The sequence below is a fragment of the Rhinatrema bivittatum genome, chromosome 9 (genome assembly GCF_901001135.1).
Source record: "Rhinatrema bivittatum chromosome 9, aRhiBiv1.1, whole genome shotgun sequence".
Taxonomy (NCBI): domain Eukaryota; kingdom Metazoa; phylum Chordata; class Amphibia; order Gymnophiona; family Rhinatrematidae; genus Rhinatrema; species Rhinatrema bivittatum.
In genome coordinates this window covers 79,509,026-79,525,514 of record NC_042623.1, presented here as the reverse complement: position 1 = coordinate 79,525,514, position 16,489 = coordinate 79,509,026, and the positions used below count along the sequence as shown (strand labels likewise).

The 16,489-nt window shown below is 47.6% G+C and overlaps 1 protein-coding gene across 4 annotated transcripts in view; it reads right to left on the bottom strand.

Moving 5' to 3' along the window:
* The window catches only part of MOV10L1 (Mov10 like RISC complex RNA helicase 1), a 546,310-nt gene that overhangs the window by 459,504 nt on the left and 70,317 nt on the right, over nucleotides 1–16,489 (bottom strand). The gene's annotated exons all lie outside the window — the stretch shown is intronic.

The following is a 16,489-nucleotide window of genomic DNA, read 5'->3' as shown; positions in this document are numbered from 1 at the left end:
ACTGATAAATTGAACAATTCAAAACTTTGTATATAAAATTGCTCTTGCAGATATATCCACATTCTTCTAGTAGATGCCTTAAAGTTATGATAGTGAGGTATCCAAGAAACTGTAAGGAAGGGAGCCGCAGGTTCAGCTGCCTGCATCTGCTGGAGACAAATACTGAAGGCTCTGTCCTGATACAGGATACCCTTTCAGTTTTTGTCTGTCTCCATCTGCTGGACAGGAGGCTCAACCCATGGTCTGGACTGATCTGGGTATGTACAGGGAAACAGCTGTTCAAGAACTGGAGACATATGGTTCAGTTAGGTTATCATCTGCTAATTGTCTTTCTTTGAGTCCTGACAGACTAGTCCAGACAAGTGGTATTTGTCTCCCCTACCAGCAGATGGAAGCCAGAGGAGGATGTTCTGACAAGACATCCCTCCCTACATATTCTGGTATAGCAGGGAAGGTGTCCGTAGTCTTTTGCCCAAGTTGAAATGTTAGGCTCCCCTGGAACTCAAAATTGCTTTCTCACTTGCGGCCCGATTTTAAAAGGACCATGAATTTAAATCACGAGGGTTAAGCGAGTGGCTGGGCCTTGTGTGCACCGTGCACAGGGCCCGGCCACACGCATAACCCCCGTTATGCGCAGAAGTGCTGGGCCCAAAGAAAGGGGCGGGCCAGATTGCGCCATATGATGCGGACCTGGGGAAGTGCATGCTAGCAGCAGGCCAGCGCGTGGAGATTACTTCTGTTCCAGAGGAGCAGCAAGTAACAAAATAAAAACTTGGGGGGATAGTTAGGTTGTGTTTAAGGGGTGGGGAGAGGGGAAGAGGAAAGAATGTTAGGTAGGGGGTAGATAAGTTCCCTCCCAGTCCGCTCTAATTGGAGAGGACTGGGAGGGAACTGGAGGAGTCCCAATTGCGTCGCCGCATGTATTTTGTGAAAATTCCCACCCACATGCATGCTCAAGTTATAAAATCAATGTATCCAGCACGCGTGCTGCTTTTAAAATAGACTGTTTCCTGTTTAAAATTGCTATTAATAGACTTCAATACTGGCACTTATAGAAATCAAGCTGGTTTTCTTCTGCTGATCTACGAGTGAAATACTACTGTAAAATGGTGAGATTACTTACCTGATAATCTCGTTTTCCTTAGTGTAGACAGATGGACTCAGAACAAGTGGGTATAGTGTGCTCGTGCTAGCAGTTGGAGACGGATCTGACGTCAGCATGGGTACATATACCCCCACAGGAAGTGAAGCACTTCAGTAATCTTCCTTGCAAAAGCTGTTATGGATATATGTGTACTGACGATCAAAGAAATAGTGAAAACAGGATTCCCCTGACCAATTGATAGTAGCTGGAGACCGCCAGCATTCCCAACCGGAAGGCGTCGACACCTGGCAGGGTGGACGCACTCATGTAAGAAGTGATAAGGCTTACCTTGAATCGGTGAAACCAATGTATACAGGCAGCTGGGCGGGATGCTGAGTCCATCTGTCTACACTAAGGAAAACGAGATCAGGTAAGTAATCTCACCATTTCTTGTCATGTAGCCAGATGGACTCAGAACAAGTGGGATGTACAAAAGCTTTACTCCCGGACTGGGCGGGAGGCTGCCTGAGGACCGTGTAAGACCGCCTTCGCAAGTGCTGTGTCCTCCCTGGCCTGGACATCCAGACGGTAAAACCTGGAGAAGGTATGGAGGGAGGACCATGTCGCCGCTTTACATATTTCTACAGGCGACAGCATCCTAGATTCCGCCCAAGATGCTGCTTGGGCCCTGGTAGAATGAGCCTTGACTTGTAGAGGCGGTGACTTCCCGGCCTCTACATAGGCCGCTCTGATAACTTCTTTAATCCAGCGGGCGATGGTGGGCCGAGAGGCCGCTTCTCCTTGTTTCTTCCCGCTGTGAAGGACGAACAAATGGCCAGTCTTTCGTACTGTTTCTGTCATTTCCAGATATCTGGGCAGCAATCTGCCGATGTCGAGATGGCATAGCAAACGCCCTTCTTCAGATTTCTTCAAACCTGCCGTGGTTGGCAAGGATATGGTCTGGTTGAGGTGAAATTGTGAGACTACCTTAGGCAAAAAGGATGGAACCGTGCGAAGATGGATAGCCTCAGGAGTGATCCTGAGGAAGGGATCACGGCAAGACAGCGCTTGTAGTTCCGAAATGCGGCGTGCTGAACATACAGCCAGCAAGAACACCATCTTCAAAGTGAGAGAACAGAGAGACAGGCCCCGAAGGGGTCTGAAGGTGGATCCCGCGAGGAAATCCAAAGCTATGTTGAGGTTCCACAGAGGCACTGGCCACTTCAGTGGCAGACGAATGTGCTTCACTCCTTTCAGGAAGCGAGAAACATCGTGGCAATGGTCTTGCCATCCCTCCTGGGACCATAGCAAGACAATGCAGCCAACTGAACCTTGATGGAGCTTAGGGAGAGACCCTTCTGAAGTCCATCCTGCAGGAAATCCAGAACAATAGGGATTGTGGTCGCATGTGGATTGGTGCAGTGAGTGTCGCACCAGGCTTCAAATACTCTCCAGATCCTTACGTAGGTGAGGATGTGGAGAACTTGCGAGCTCGTCGGAGTGTATCTATCACCGGCTCTGAGTAACCTCTTTTCTTCAGTCTAGCCCTCTCAATGGCCAGACTGTTAAGAGAGAATTGAGCTGGATCCTCATGAAGGATGGGACCTTGACGTAACAGGTCCCTGAGCGGAGGCAGGGGAAGGGGCTCCCCTGCCAGTAGTCTTCTCATGTCCGCGTACCAGGGTCTTCTTGGCCAGTCTGGTGCCACTAGAAGAACTAGGCCCCGGTGCTTCTGAATCTTGTGGATAAGGGTGCCCAGCAGGGGCCACGGAGGAAAAGCGTATAGCAGGGTCCCTGGAGGCCATGGCTGAACCAGGGCGTCGATCCCGTGAGAGAACGGATCTCGCTTGCGGCTGAAGTACCTGGGTACTTGAGCATTGGACCTGTCCGCTAATAAGTCCATGTCCGGAATCCCCCAGTGATCCACAATCATCTGGAAGGCTGTGGGCGACAGCTGCCATTCCCCCGGATTTAGGCTTTCTCTGCTGAGGAAGTCTGCCGTGGTGTTGTCCCTTCCGGCAATGTGGATGGCGGAGATGTCCTGAAGATTCGCCTCTGCCCAAGCCATCAGCGGGGCTCTCTCTAGGGACACCTATTGACTTCTGGTTCCGCCCTGTCGGTTGATGTATGCCACCGTGGTGGCATTGTCTGACATCACTCTGACTGCTCTGTTCCTCAACCTGTGGGCAAATTGCAGGCAGGCTAACCGGCCTGCCCGTGCCTCTAGACTGTTGATGTTCCACCACCCTTGGGCGGTGAGCTCTTCGCAGTGTGCTCCCCATCCGCTCAGGCTGGCATCTGTGGTGAGCAGAATCCACATGGAGGAGGACATCTTCGACCCCCTGCTCGTGTGGTTGGACTGCAACCACCACCGTAGCTGAGTCCGCACTCTGGCTGGTAGAGGTAGATGCATGGAGTAATTTCGGAAGCGGGGGCTCCATCGAGAGAGCAGGGAGCGTTGTAGAGGTCTCATATGGGCCCTTGCCCAGGGTACCACTTCCAGGGTGAATGCCATGAGACCGAGAACCTGCAGATAATCCCAAGCTATGGGCCGACTGGCTCCCATCAAGGACCGTAGACGCGTCTGGAGTTTTAACCTCCTCTTGGTAGTGAGACTGACTGTCTGCCTGGGTGTCGAACTGGACTCCCAGGTATTCCAGTGATTGGGAAGGCTGTAGGCAGCTCTTGTTTAGGTTGACTACCCATCCCAGGCTTTCCAGAAGAGCGATCACTCTGTTGGTTGCCAGATGGCTCTCCTCTCGTGATTTCGCCCTGATCAGCCAATCGTCTAGGTAGGGATGGACAAGGATTCCTTCCCGTCTGAACGCTGCTGCTACCACTACGATCACCTTGGAGAAGGTCCGCGGCGCTGTGGCTAACCCGAAGGGCAAAGCCCGGAATTGGAAGTGTCGTCCCAGAACCTTGAAGCGTAGGTAGCGCTGATGATCCTGATGGATCGGGATATGCAGGTAGGCTTCTGACAAGTCTAAGGCCATGAGGAACTCCCCTGGCTGTACTGCAGTCTTGACTGAGCGCAGAGTTTCCATGCGAAACCTCGGGACCCTTAAGTATCAGTTGACTGACTTGAGATCTAATATGGGCCGGAAAGTGCCCTCTTTCTTGGGTACCATGAAATAAATGGAAGAGTGCCCAGAATCCATTTCCCATGCAGGTACTGGGGTTATGGCTTTCAAGGACAGGAGCCTCGCCAGGGTAACTTCTAATGCCGCCTTCTTGTGGCTTGTACACGGAGACTCCACAAACCTGTCTGGAGGGAGGCGATGGAAGTCCAGATAATAGCCCTCTCGGATGATGGAGAGGACCCACTGGTCCGAAGTTCTCTCGACCCATCTGGGGTAGAAGAGGGTTAACCTGCCCCCTATGGCTCCGTCCCCCAGATGGATTGGCTGATTCTCATTGGGAGGCGCGGCCGGGACCTGAACCCGCGCTGGCTCCCCTCTTGTGCTGCTTGGTCCGAAAGGTCTGGTTCCTGGCCTGAGGACGAGGTGCCTGGTAGCGAGTCCTATAGGGAATGAAGCGTTGGGAGCTTCTGCCTCTAGATGGCCTTGGAAAGGTACGCTGGTTCCTTTTGAACCTGTCTTCCGGCAGTCGAGGTACTGGAGAAGCGCCCCATGTGCTGGCCAGTTTATCAAGGTCTCTGCCAAACAGGAGGGAGCCCTTAAAGGGCATTCTGGTGAGGCGTGTCTTAGAAGGAGCATCGGCTGACCAATTCCGTATCCAGAGCTGCCTCCTGGCTGCTACTGAGGATGAGACCCCCTTTAGCTGTTGTACGGACTAGTCGGATGCAGCATCCGTGAGAAACGAGAGAGCGGACTCCATGTCCGCTGCCGAAGCATTGTTCCTGACCTGTGACAAACAGGAACGTGTCACCACTGTGCAGCAGGTTGCAATCCGCAAAGATAGAGCTGCCACCTCAAAGGTCTGTTTCAGGATGGCGTCTAGTCACCGGTCGTGAGCCTCCTTGAGAGCCGCCCCCCCTTCAACTGGAATAGTAGTGCGCTTGACCACAGCGCTAACAAAGGCGTCCACCTGAGGGCACACCAACATATCCTTGATTGTCGGGTCCAGGGGGTACATGCCAGACAGGGCCCAACCCCCTTTGAAGGAGGCCGCTGGCGCAGCCCACTCCAAATCTATCAGTTGTTGTGCTGCTTGCAGGAAGGGAAAATGGCAGGCTGTAGGACAAAGACCTTCCAGCACGGGGTTCTGCGTAGCTGCCTCCATAGTGCTGGGGCCTGGAATAGCCAACTCAGTCAGGCACTGAGATACCAGGTCGGAGAGATCTTCCTTGGGAAAGAACCGCCTCATAGTTCGATATGGCTCTATCCCCGAGGGAAGTTCCCCCTCCTCGGGGGGTTCGGACTCGTCCTCCGAGACATCAGGGTCAGCCTGAGCTGGACTGCCCAGAGGCGGGTGCCCACGATAAGGGCAAGAGGGTCCAGGGGCAGGGTCAGCTGGAGCGGCAGCAGGACCTGGACGGGAAGCTGACTGCATCTGTACAAAGGCATGGATCCCCTTAAATAAATCCACCCATGAAATGGAAGCGGTCTCTAGTCGTCTGGGTACCAGGTCCCCCGGGATCCCTGGTTGTTCGAGACTGCCTGCTAAGTCCGGGGTGGCCCCTGGGGAACTGTCGACAAACCTCGGTTGATACTGGTCCTGGCCCGAGGCTCCCACTGCCTCCTCACATTGGGCACAAAGGGAGTCTGGCTCCTCGCTCTGCGTGGCTCTAAGCTGGCATGCTGAGCAGAGGCAGAGAGCTTTCACGCCGGAATCAGGAGGCGCCGCCGCGGGAGACGCCAGGGTGTTTAAATGTTCCATCGCGGCTGGCGAATGCAGGACGCCGGCGCTTAATAATAATATGCGCTCAATAATATGCACACAAAAACGTGCTCAAGAATATACGGTCAGCAATAGACACTTAATATACAATATGCGGTCAGCAATATACGCTCAATAATATACAATATGCGGTCAGCAATATACACTCAATAATATGCGCTTAACAGGCGCCTATCCTGGACGCTCAATACCTGAACAAGTCCAACAAAATGGCGACCTCCACGGCGTGCCGCATGCAGGCAACGCCGCCGATCCTCGTACCTCGGAGACCAAAAAGTAAGAGATATACGCCTTACCTGATCCTCGGCGCTTCCCGGCTGGAACCCGGGCAGTCTCCGGCTGCGGGGGAGAGGGGAAATACCTTCACCACCGCGCTTGAGGAAATGCACCCGCTGCCTCTAAGTCCACGCCGGGACCGAGGCGCCTCTCCGCCACGCCCGAGCCCTTCTCACTCGGGGGCTAGATCCCTGCCGCGATTCGGCCACCGGACCGAGGCGTAGACCTCCGAGGGATCACGGAAATCACCCCGGGAAACTCAACTGGGGGAGGGACCCGAGGGTATCACCGCAGGAGTGCGGGGCTCGTTGTCTGTAGAAGTTTAGTAAGTAGAATATTGAAGTAGAAAGTAGTATTGGAAAACATGCTCAGCGAGCGTGCAGGCTCTCCAAACTGCTTTGGAGACGGAAATTACTGAATTGTCTCGCTTCTTGTAGGGGTATATGTACCCGTGCTGTCGTCAGATCCGCCTCCAACTGCTAGCACGAGCACACTTTACCCACTTGTTCTGAGTCCATCTGGCTACACGCTAGGAAAGCAAGTTTGCTTACTGTAAACGGTATTTTCTGTAGATAGCAGGGAATTTAGCCATGCATAGTGAGTGATGTCATCTGTGATGTCATGAAGGCTGAGCTACTCTTAGCTCGAAGAGCTTTGAAGTGCGCATGACCTCGGGTTCCCGCGCTCCTTGAGCTCCTCTTGGTTAGTTGGTTTTCCAAGCTAAGTGCTGGTGTAAGCATTGTGAGGATGGAAGGCTGTCCAGGGAGGTGGATAGGAATGCATGGCTAAATTCCCTGCTATCTACAGAAAACACCATTTACGGTAAGCAAACTTGCTTTTTTCCGTCGATAAGCAGGGCATTTAGCCATGCATAGTGGGAGTCCAAGCACATAGGCTGCGAACTGATATTGCCAGTAAGGAAAAACTATGAATTGAGTGAATTTTATTTTTTTTTTCCAACCTATCGAAGGTGAACAGCCATGAATACTATGAAAAAGTTTTTAGAATTGCAGATCCTAAGGAGGAATCTGAAGCAGACTGCTGATCGAGGCAGTAGTGTGATGTAAATGTATGAATAGACGACCAGGTTGCTGCAAATGTCCTGGATAGGCACTCCTTGAATATGTATTATAGAAGCTGCAGTGGCTCTAATCTGATGAGCTTTCACAGGACCCGTCAGATATTGCCTTTGTAGAATAACAGTATTGGATACAGGCGGTAAACCAGTTTTTGAAAGCGCTCTCTTTGATACTGATTGACCCGGATTATTTGGATTGAAGGAGACAAATAATTGAGAAGAATGTCTGAGTGAGTCGGTCTTGTTCTTGTAATAGGCTACAGCTCTCTTACAATCTAAGGTATGAAGAGACTTGTCGATCGTTAGAATGTGGTTTTGGGCAAAATACCGGAAGGGAGATTGTTTCGTTTAAGTGAAAAGCAGATACTACCTTCGGTAGAAATGAAGGGTGAGTTCATAAGACCACTTTATCATGGTAAAATTGAAGATATGGAAAATTGACTATTAGTGCCTGAAGTTCACTTATTCTTCTTGCAGAAGTGATGGCCACTAGGAAAAGTACTTTCCAAGTTAAGAATTTAAGTGTAGAGGTTGACATGGGTTCAAAGGGTGGATTCATCAACTCTTCGAGGACTATGTTAATATCCCATGGAACTACTGGTTTTTTAAAAGGCGGGTACAGACGAAGCAAGCCTTTCATGAATTTGGAAATCAACGGATGGTTAGAGATGGAGCAGCCCTTATCCGTGACATGATAAGCTGCAATAGCACTAAGGTGAACTCTGATAGAAGTTACTGCCAGGCCTGAGCGGGATAAATTGTGGAGACAAGTTAACAGCAACTCAGGAGGGCAGGAAAGAGGGTCAAGCCTCTGATAGGCACACCATTTTGAGTATCTATTCCATTTGAAGACGTAACTTTTTCTGGTGGAAGGTTTTTGTGATGCTATGAGGACTTCCAAAATGTCTGGAGAGAGTTTCAGGGAACTCAGTAACTGCCATTCAATCTCAATGCCGTCAGATGAAGGGAGGACTACATTCCCTGCATCTTGAGAAAGGAGAAAAGGGTCTTTTGGCAAAAGTATTGGATGAGTGACAGAGACGAAGTAGATAAGGATACCACAGTTGTCTCAGCCACGCTGGAGCTATTAGGATTATGTCTACTTTGTCCGCAATACATTTCTGGACTGTGTGTGAAATTAGTGGTATGGGAGGAAATGCGTATAGAAGGCCTTTCTCCCAAGGAATCAGGAAAATGTCCTGTGTGCGCTGGGAAGAAGAGAAAAAAAAAACTTCTGTAACTTTCAATTGTCTTCCAATGCAAAGAGGTCTATCTCTGGAGTACCCCAGTTTGCGAAAATCTTGTCTGCTTCCGTTTGCTTGAGTGACCATTCTTGGGGATGGAAAACTGACTGTCTGCTCTCGTGTTCGCAAGACCTGGAAGGTAGGATGCCTGTAAGAAGATCTTGTTGCGCTCTGCCCAATCCCATATTTGAACCGCTTCCTTGCAAAGAGTCAACAATCCGGATCCCCCTTATTTGTTGATATAAAACATCGCTACCTGATTGTCGGTATGGATCATTACTGATTTCTCTTGTAACCATGACTGGAATGCAATCAAAGAGTTCTTGATTGCTCTTAGTTCCAGCAGATTTGGAGACTTTGTTCTGCTTTTGACCAAAGACCTTGAGTCTCTAGATGCAAGAGATGGGCACCCCAGCCCTTCGTAGAAGCATCTGTTGTGAGAATTATCTGATGAGGGGGATGCTGAAAAGGACTTCCTTCATTTAAAACGGGCGGACAGAGCCACCATCTTATGTCTTTTTTCATGGAGTGTGTAACACGTACCTTGTGAGACATCTGCTGTGTCAGCTGGTTCCATTGAGATTTTAGACCCCACTGGAGACGTCTTATGTGTAGACGAGTATTTTGGACTACATGAATTGCTGCCGCCATATGCCCCAAGAGTATCATTATTTGTCATGCTGGAACTACTGTCTGACATAACAGAGTCTGAGAAAGGGATTGTAAGATCTTGATTCTGTCCAGAGGTAGAAAGGCTCTGGATATTGGAGTTTGAATCAATGCTCCTATGAACTGAATGGTTTGCGAAGGATGGAGCTGAGACTTTTCGTAATTCACTATCCAACCCAAGCTTTCTAGACAGAGGAGTGTGCATTCCACCTGTTTCAGGAGCTGTGCATTGGGAGATACAAGAAGCCAATCGTCCAAGTAAAGGAATGCGTTTATTCCCTGTTTGCGTAAGTGTGCCACAACAACAGCAAGACATTTTGTGAAGACTCGCGGGGCAGAGGAGATACCAAATGGGAGTACCTTGTATTGGTAGTGATGATTCGGAACCTGAAAGCAAAGGTAACGCCAAAAGTCTTTGTGGATTGGTATGTGAGTGTACACATCCTTTAGATCTAGCGAGCACATCCAGCCATTCGCTTGGGAGTACGGTTTTGAGAGAAGTCATTGTGAATCTTTCTCTTGCAAGGTGTTTGCTTAGAGCTCAAAGATCTAAAATAGGGCGTAGGCTTCCCAATTTTTTGGGAATGAGGAAATATTGGGAGTAGAAATTGTTTTCCCTTTGAGAGGAAGGCACTGGCTGGATTGCAATTTCAGTCATGAGAGAAGGGACTTGATTTTGAGGAGTCTTGGAAGTAATGAGATGTGGAAGAGTTGGGAAGGAGCTGAAACGTAGCTGGTACCCTTGAAATATTATGCTCAATATCCATCGGTCTGTGGTGATTTTGGACCAATGAGAATGAAATAAAGATAGTCTCCCCTCCACATGAACTGTTATGGCAAGATGATTTAGAAAGACTGTTTCGACGTTTGTTGAAAGGGTTGCGTTTTTTGTTGTCTTGGTGTTCTTTGCCTTGGTCTTTGTCCTTGCAGTTGGGATTGTCTCCTCTGAGGTTGGAAAGGCTGTTGCCTATAACTAGGTTGGTAGGGTTGATGATAGTGGTATGGTCTGTGATAGTATCCTCTTTTGTACTGACCAAAGAAACGTTTAGATATTGAAGGCGTATCTAGAGGTGTCTCTAAAGACTGGACCACTATATTTTGTTTAATGAGAGAAACCATCTGAGTTTTTCACCAAAGAGATTGTCTGGTCTGCAAGGTAAATTGGTTAGTCGGTCATGTACATCTTCTCTAATATTGCTGGCCCTTAGCCATGCCAGACGTCTAGTGGAAAAGGAAATAGCTGATGATCTTGCGGAGGTGTCAAATGCTCCATATGCTGTCCGCAACAAGTGACACAAGCCTTCCTGTAGGTCTAGGAAAGGCTGAGGCATTGAAGCGTCCACTTGCGAGGTAGTTAGCAAGGGCTGCAGCTGTTGAGTACAACTGAATAAATATTGTATGATGTAAAACTGATTGTTAATTCTAGAATTAAGCATAGAATTTTGGTAAATCTTTTTTGCAAAGTCATCCAGGAGTTTATTGTCCTTCCCTGGAGGTGTATTCGAGTATAGCCGGTTTTTCTTGGCCCTCTTCATTGCCGATTCTACTACTATTGAATTGTGAGGAACCTGCACGTTTGAATAGAAGGCCTTTTGCATTCTATATTTTAAATCTATTTTCTTAGAAATGGATGGAAGAAGGTGTGGAGTATCCCAAGCTTTATCCATAAGACACTCCAATATTTGGTGAGGAGGTAGAGCAGTTGGTTCAGTTGGAACATCTAGTATTTGGAGAATCCCCATAACCTCAGATCTTGGGTCTGGAAGTTTCAGAGTCCATATTTAAGGCTAAACCCAATTTTTCCAGGAATTTAGCATAAGTTAAATCTCCCGGTGGAGAAGTTGGTTGAGGAAGATCTTGTGGGGGGTCAGATGGAATACCCATTGAACCTCCAGGAGATGATACAGAAGAAGGATCTGGTGAGATCGTATGAACAGAAGAGAGAGGGGAGTGTGATGTTGTGGAGATGGCAGGTCGTGAGTTGGATCAGAAGAAGCCTGCGGTGATGTAGGAACCTGAGAATCTGGTGGTAAAACATTAGGGTCAGATGGTAAACCTTGAAAGAACGTATGTAGCAGCGTAGAGATTTGCGACATTGTCTCCTCAGCTGTTTGATGTCATGGTTAGTCAGGTATTCTGGTAGATTTCTTTGAGCTTTTAGACGGCATCTTAGGGACTGATGAATGAGGAGACCTTTGTCTCTTTTTGGAGTGCTTAGGATGAGAAACCCGATCTGGGGGTGATTCCCAGCCCCTTTGTGAGTCCTCAATAATAACATCCGATAAAACTGACAAAGGAGAGTGGTGATCTCCTGGAAAAGATTTAGAATGATGAAGAGAAGATTTATATGGTGCTCCAGATGGAGTTGTAGTATGTTTTGTCTTTGAGACAGATTTTCCCGGTTTATTTTGAATTTTAGGTGCTGAGACTGACTTCTCCGGTTGTGGGGGAGAAGGTTTCTTAGCTTTGTGAGGTAATCATGTCATAGATTGAGATGCGTCGTAGAAATCTACTTCAATGAAGTCGATGCATGCTTCGATTGTGTCGTACAAGGCATCGACGCCGGTTTTAACAGCACAAGCATCATAGCCGGCGGAGCAGTCGACACGATGCGTGGATGCAGACGCACTATGTGGCGCACGGCCTTCCAAGGCAGAGTGCGTACGTCGAGGGGCCTCGGATTGGGGCGTTTGCCTACCCGGAGACGACTTGGTCAAACAATCATCTGCCGGGGAGGAGGCATATGTTTGCCTCATCCTCTGGCCCGTGGGGACATTTTACCAGAGTCCCTGCACGCGGCTTGATCATGGTCGGGATCAAGGCATAACTAGAGAGCAGTGGGTCCTAGAAGTCATTCAAAGGGTATATGCCTTGGAGCTGAAAGTCCCAATAAGAGATGCCTTCGTTCTTTCCACATGCAAAACTCAAAAAAGGAGACTGTACAGGCAACGACAGACTACTTTATCTGGAAGCAATGGTACCAGTGCCAAGAGAAGAAAGAAAATATTGTTTACTTTGTTCCAAAGGAGGAAAGTGAAATTCAAAATTCCGCTTGGTGTCGTGATGCGGTGGCATTTTGTATTGGCTATGTTTTGTTGTATTTTCCGTAGATAAGCAGAGCATTTAGCTATGCATAGTGGGTGACATCATCCGTGACGTCACAAAGGCGGAGCTACTTTCTTAGCTCGAAGAGCTTTGAAGTGTGCAAGACCTCTGGTTCCTGCGCTCATCGAGCACCATGGAGCTAGAAGTGCTACATCCACTGAACCATTTGCTCTTGTTCCACAGATCGCTGTCTGGAGTGATAAGCTGGCTACTTGAGTTTGGACTCCACCTTCCTTTCTTGTGGATTCTTTAGTGCGGCACCTCCATCAACTGGGATTGTGGTTCTTTTTGTAACTGCTGCCACTGTGGCATCTACCCAGGGGTTCAGAATAAGCGGTCCTGCCAATTCAGGGAGTACAGTTTTTCCATTGCTCTCCTGCCCTTGAATGTTGCATCAGGACATTCCCATTCTACACTTAGCATATCTAGTATCACTATATGGATGGGAGAAGACCTTGGCCAGTTTCTTAATTCCTGAGAGGATTGGAACTCCTCTGGGTCCTTCCTCCTTTGGCCAATCCTCATTCGATTTGAGAGAGGTCACCTTAGAGATTAGGAGCCTCAGTTCCTCATGTAACCGTCTCTAAAAGTCAGTAAGGAGGCCCAGACAACTGATCCGTAAAGATAGACTTTTATTGCCAGCAAGATGCAGCTAAGACAAGGGCTTAGTACAACTGCATGCCACGCCCCCTTAGGAGCAAACTTTTATACACCTTACAGTTCTTATCTTTCACACATGCGTTCTAATTTCTGCTGAACAAACAATTTACAAACTGCTGAACAAGCATTTGCTAGCGTGGTCCCCTAGTAGGTGTAGCTTATAATCAGACTATTGTTTCGTCATTTAATTGACGTGTTAGACATTTTATAGCGGCATTCGTATTAATACAATACAAATTATTATTCCAAAATGGAGTCACGTTACACTAAATGTTAGTGCGTAACTGCGTCACTACGCATTATGTGCCGTTTGCGTTGCAAATGTTAGTACATCCAAAATGGCCGTGCGTTTCACTGCTGGCATGGTTAGTCGAGAGGCTTTCAGTTATTTCATTCTTCAGATGTTCACGAAATTGAACTCCTTCACTCAGACCTGAATAATCTAACTGTGGAGTCTGCTACTATCTCTACCACCTCTTCTCCTTGGGAATTCTCTAAAGAGACTCCCTTTTCTTTACCTGACAGGAAACCTTCCTCTTGGACTGACTCCAGTCCTGAGTGCAGTCTATTTCTTGGTCTGCTGGGCTGTTTCCATAATGACATTAACCTCTAGCCTTTTTATCTCCTTTAATTAGCAGAATGCTTTCTGTTTACTAAAAAACTCTAAAGTAAAATCCTGCTCCTCCTCTGAGGCCCATTATCCTCACCTTCCTGTGAGATTTCCAGCAATAGCTCAGACTGTGGAGGAGCATCTTGCTTGTCTTGTGGCTACATCTGCTCCAACAGGGTAGGAAATACTGCTTCAAGAAAGCAGTGTTGCTCCAGAAGCTCTGCTCTTCCTGCACTCTTCTCCTCTGCTTATGCTGTATTTAGCTCAGTCCCATCATGGTGCCTGCAAAATGACTGCCACACTAGGCACACATGAAGTGCCACATCTGACACGTCTGACCACATTCCATATCTACTCTAGAAGGGGGCGGGTCATAACAGGCCAAGTCACCACTGCTAGCCTCAGGCTGTGCCTCTTTTCCTACATTTTTTCCCTCTCCTAGCTTCTTAAAGGTGCAGAGCACAACAGTGCCTTTAGCCAGGAAAGAGAAATACAAGGATCTTACCTAGACTGCCTTTGGGGAGGAAAAGCAGTCATCCTCCTGACTGTTGCCCTGGAGGAGCCCCCGACTTAGCCAAGGCTCCCACTGGGGAAATCAGCCTGACATTGAGGCTATCCCAGAAGCCACCTTTCCTCCAGGTTTCTGCTGCACCAGACATTACCTACTACTATCTGCTGGAGGCAGAAAACTATTGATGCCTTCCCTGCTGTACCTATACATATAGGGAAGGATATCAAGTCAGATCAGCTTGCTCTCTGCCTCCATCTGCTGGTAGGGGGATAAATCACACTTGTCTGGACTGGTCTGTCAGGACAAGGAATGTTAAATTATACATATCTGATAATTTTCTCTTTCAGTCCTGCTACAGTCATTACATATAGTATTTCCCCCCTCCTCCACCGCTGGAGACAGAGAACACACGTCTTGTATGACCTCATTCTTGGCTATAAGGGAGGTATGATTCCGAACAATACCAGTAGCCTATTGCCAAAGCACTGTGACCACTAGAAATCTCCCTAATGCTCTGCTGCAAAGAACACATTTCAAGGTTCTGAAGACTACGCTGAGCTAATCAAGAGGTGAGATGAGACAAAACAGAAAAAAGCATAACAAGGAGACTATCAAGCTAACTCATGTCAGTAGTCCAAATGATTCTTCTCTCCCTGTGTCTTCCTGGGCAGTATCTAGACTAAACTAGCAGGGCTTGAGAAAAAACAATCAGGTAAGCACAATCTAACTTTTTACCTTTCTGCTAGATCAGTCATTACATATTTAACATGTTTTGTATACCGTCATTCGGTTTCGCCATCAGAACGGTTTACATAATCATGCAACAGGTTGTATAAACATAATCACAATATTAAAACATGTAGTGTAAGTTGATTACATATAATAGTTATTACTTGTAAGGCTCATTACATACAGCAAAGGTATTGCATACACTGTTACATATAGGCTTGGGTTAATAAGTGAGGGAGAGAGGCATGAGTATAGGTTGGATGAGATATACATTTGGATCTTTGACAGGGGGTTTAACAATTCAAAGTATCTATATATGATGTGAAATATACTAAATGAGATCGGTTGGGTGATCCATTGTTGAGTTCTTTGCTAGATCAAGTGATGTAGCATAGGCTGGTTGGTTGAGTGAATTTGCATAGGCTCTGGTGAACATCCAGGCTTTTAACTCTTTTTGAACATTTTAATGCTTGGTTGAGTTCTTATTCCAATTGGTATTGAGTTCCATAGTGTGGGGCTGGCGATGGATATGGCTCTCACGTGTTGTGTTTAGGTGAGTGGTTCTTGCGCGAGGGATTTTGAGGAGGCCTTTATTCATTGAGTGTAGGCTCCGTTTTGGAGTGTGTATTATGATAGATTTGCTTAGCCAATTGTCTTGTTGTCCTATGATTATTTTATGCAGGGTTGTCAGTACTTTGTATTCTATTCGGTATTTTATTAGGAGCCAGTGTAATGAGATGAGTGTTGGTGTGATGCGTTCATATTTTTTTGATCTAGTCAGAATTCTGGCGGCTGTGTTCTGTAAGATTTGGAGAGGACGGATGGTAGTGAAAGGTAGTCCAAGGAGTAGGGCATTACAGTAATCTAGGTTGGAGAAGATGAGTAGTTGAAGTACTGTTCTGAAATCATCTTGTGTAAGGAATGGTTTAAGACGTCAGTGTCGGGGAAAGCTTTGGTAACTCCTATGTTGGAGTGGGAAGGCAAGACTGTCCTCTGTACTCCCATTCCAAAAGGCCAAGTCCTCCTTTGGCTGCAAGTTCAAACCGTACCTTGTGAGGGAATGCAGAGACAACCATGTGGTGGTTCTGCAGATTTCATCTGAAGATACAGTGGATGCTTCAGTCCATAGCACTTGTGCTGTTAGAATGGGCTTGTAGTCCTGCCGGGCCTGGCTTCCCATAAGCATGCATGCTGAAACAATAGACTTCTTGGATCCACCTGGCCAAGGAGGCTTTGGATGCTGCCTCCCCCTTCCGAGGACAACCAAACACCACTAAGAGTTTGACTTTCAAATGGTATATGCTTTTCTTGCATTCATCAGTACATGAAAATTGGTTCTTACCTGCTAATTTTCGTTCCTGTAATACCACAGATCAGTCCAGAAAAGTGGGTTGTGTATTGCTACCAGCAGGTGGAGTCAGAGAACAATTAGAACTTTGGGTACTGCTGCATAACGAGAGTACCATCTGCAGTCACTCGGTACTGACCTGTACTCATGCCCATGCTAACAGAACTAAATAACGAAGGGTAGCACCCAACCAAATTTCCGGACTACCACTTCGTTGCTGGCAAAAACCAGACCGAATAACTGCTAAAAACTGCTCCATGAATCATGTCTGCAAAAAAGGAGCTTCAACAATAAAAAAAAAAACTTAAGCAG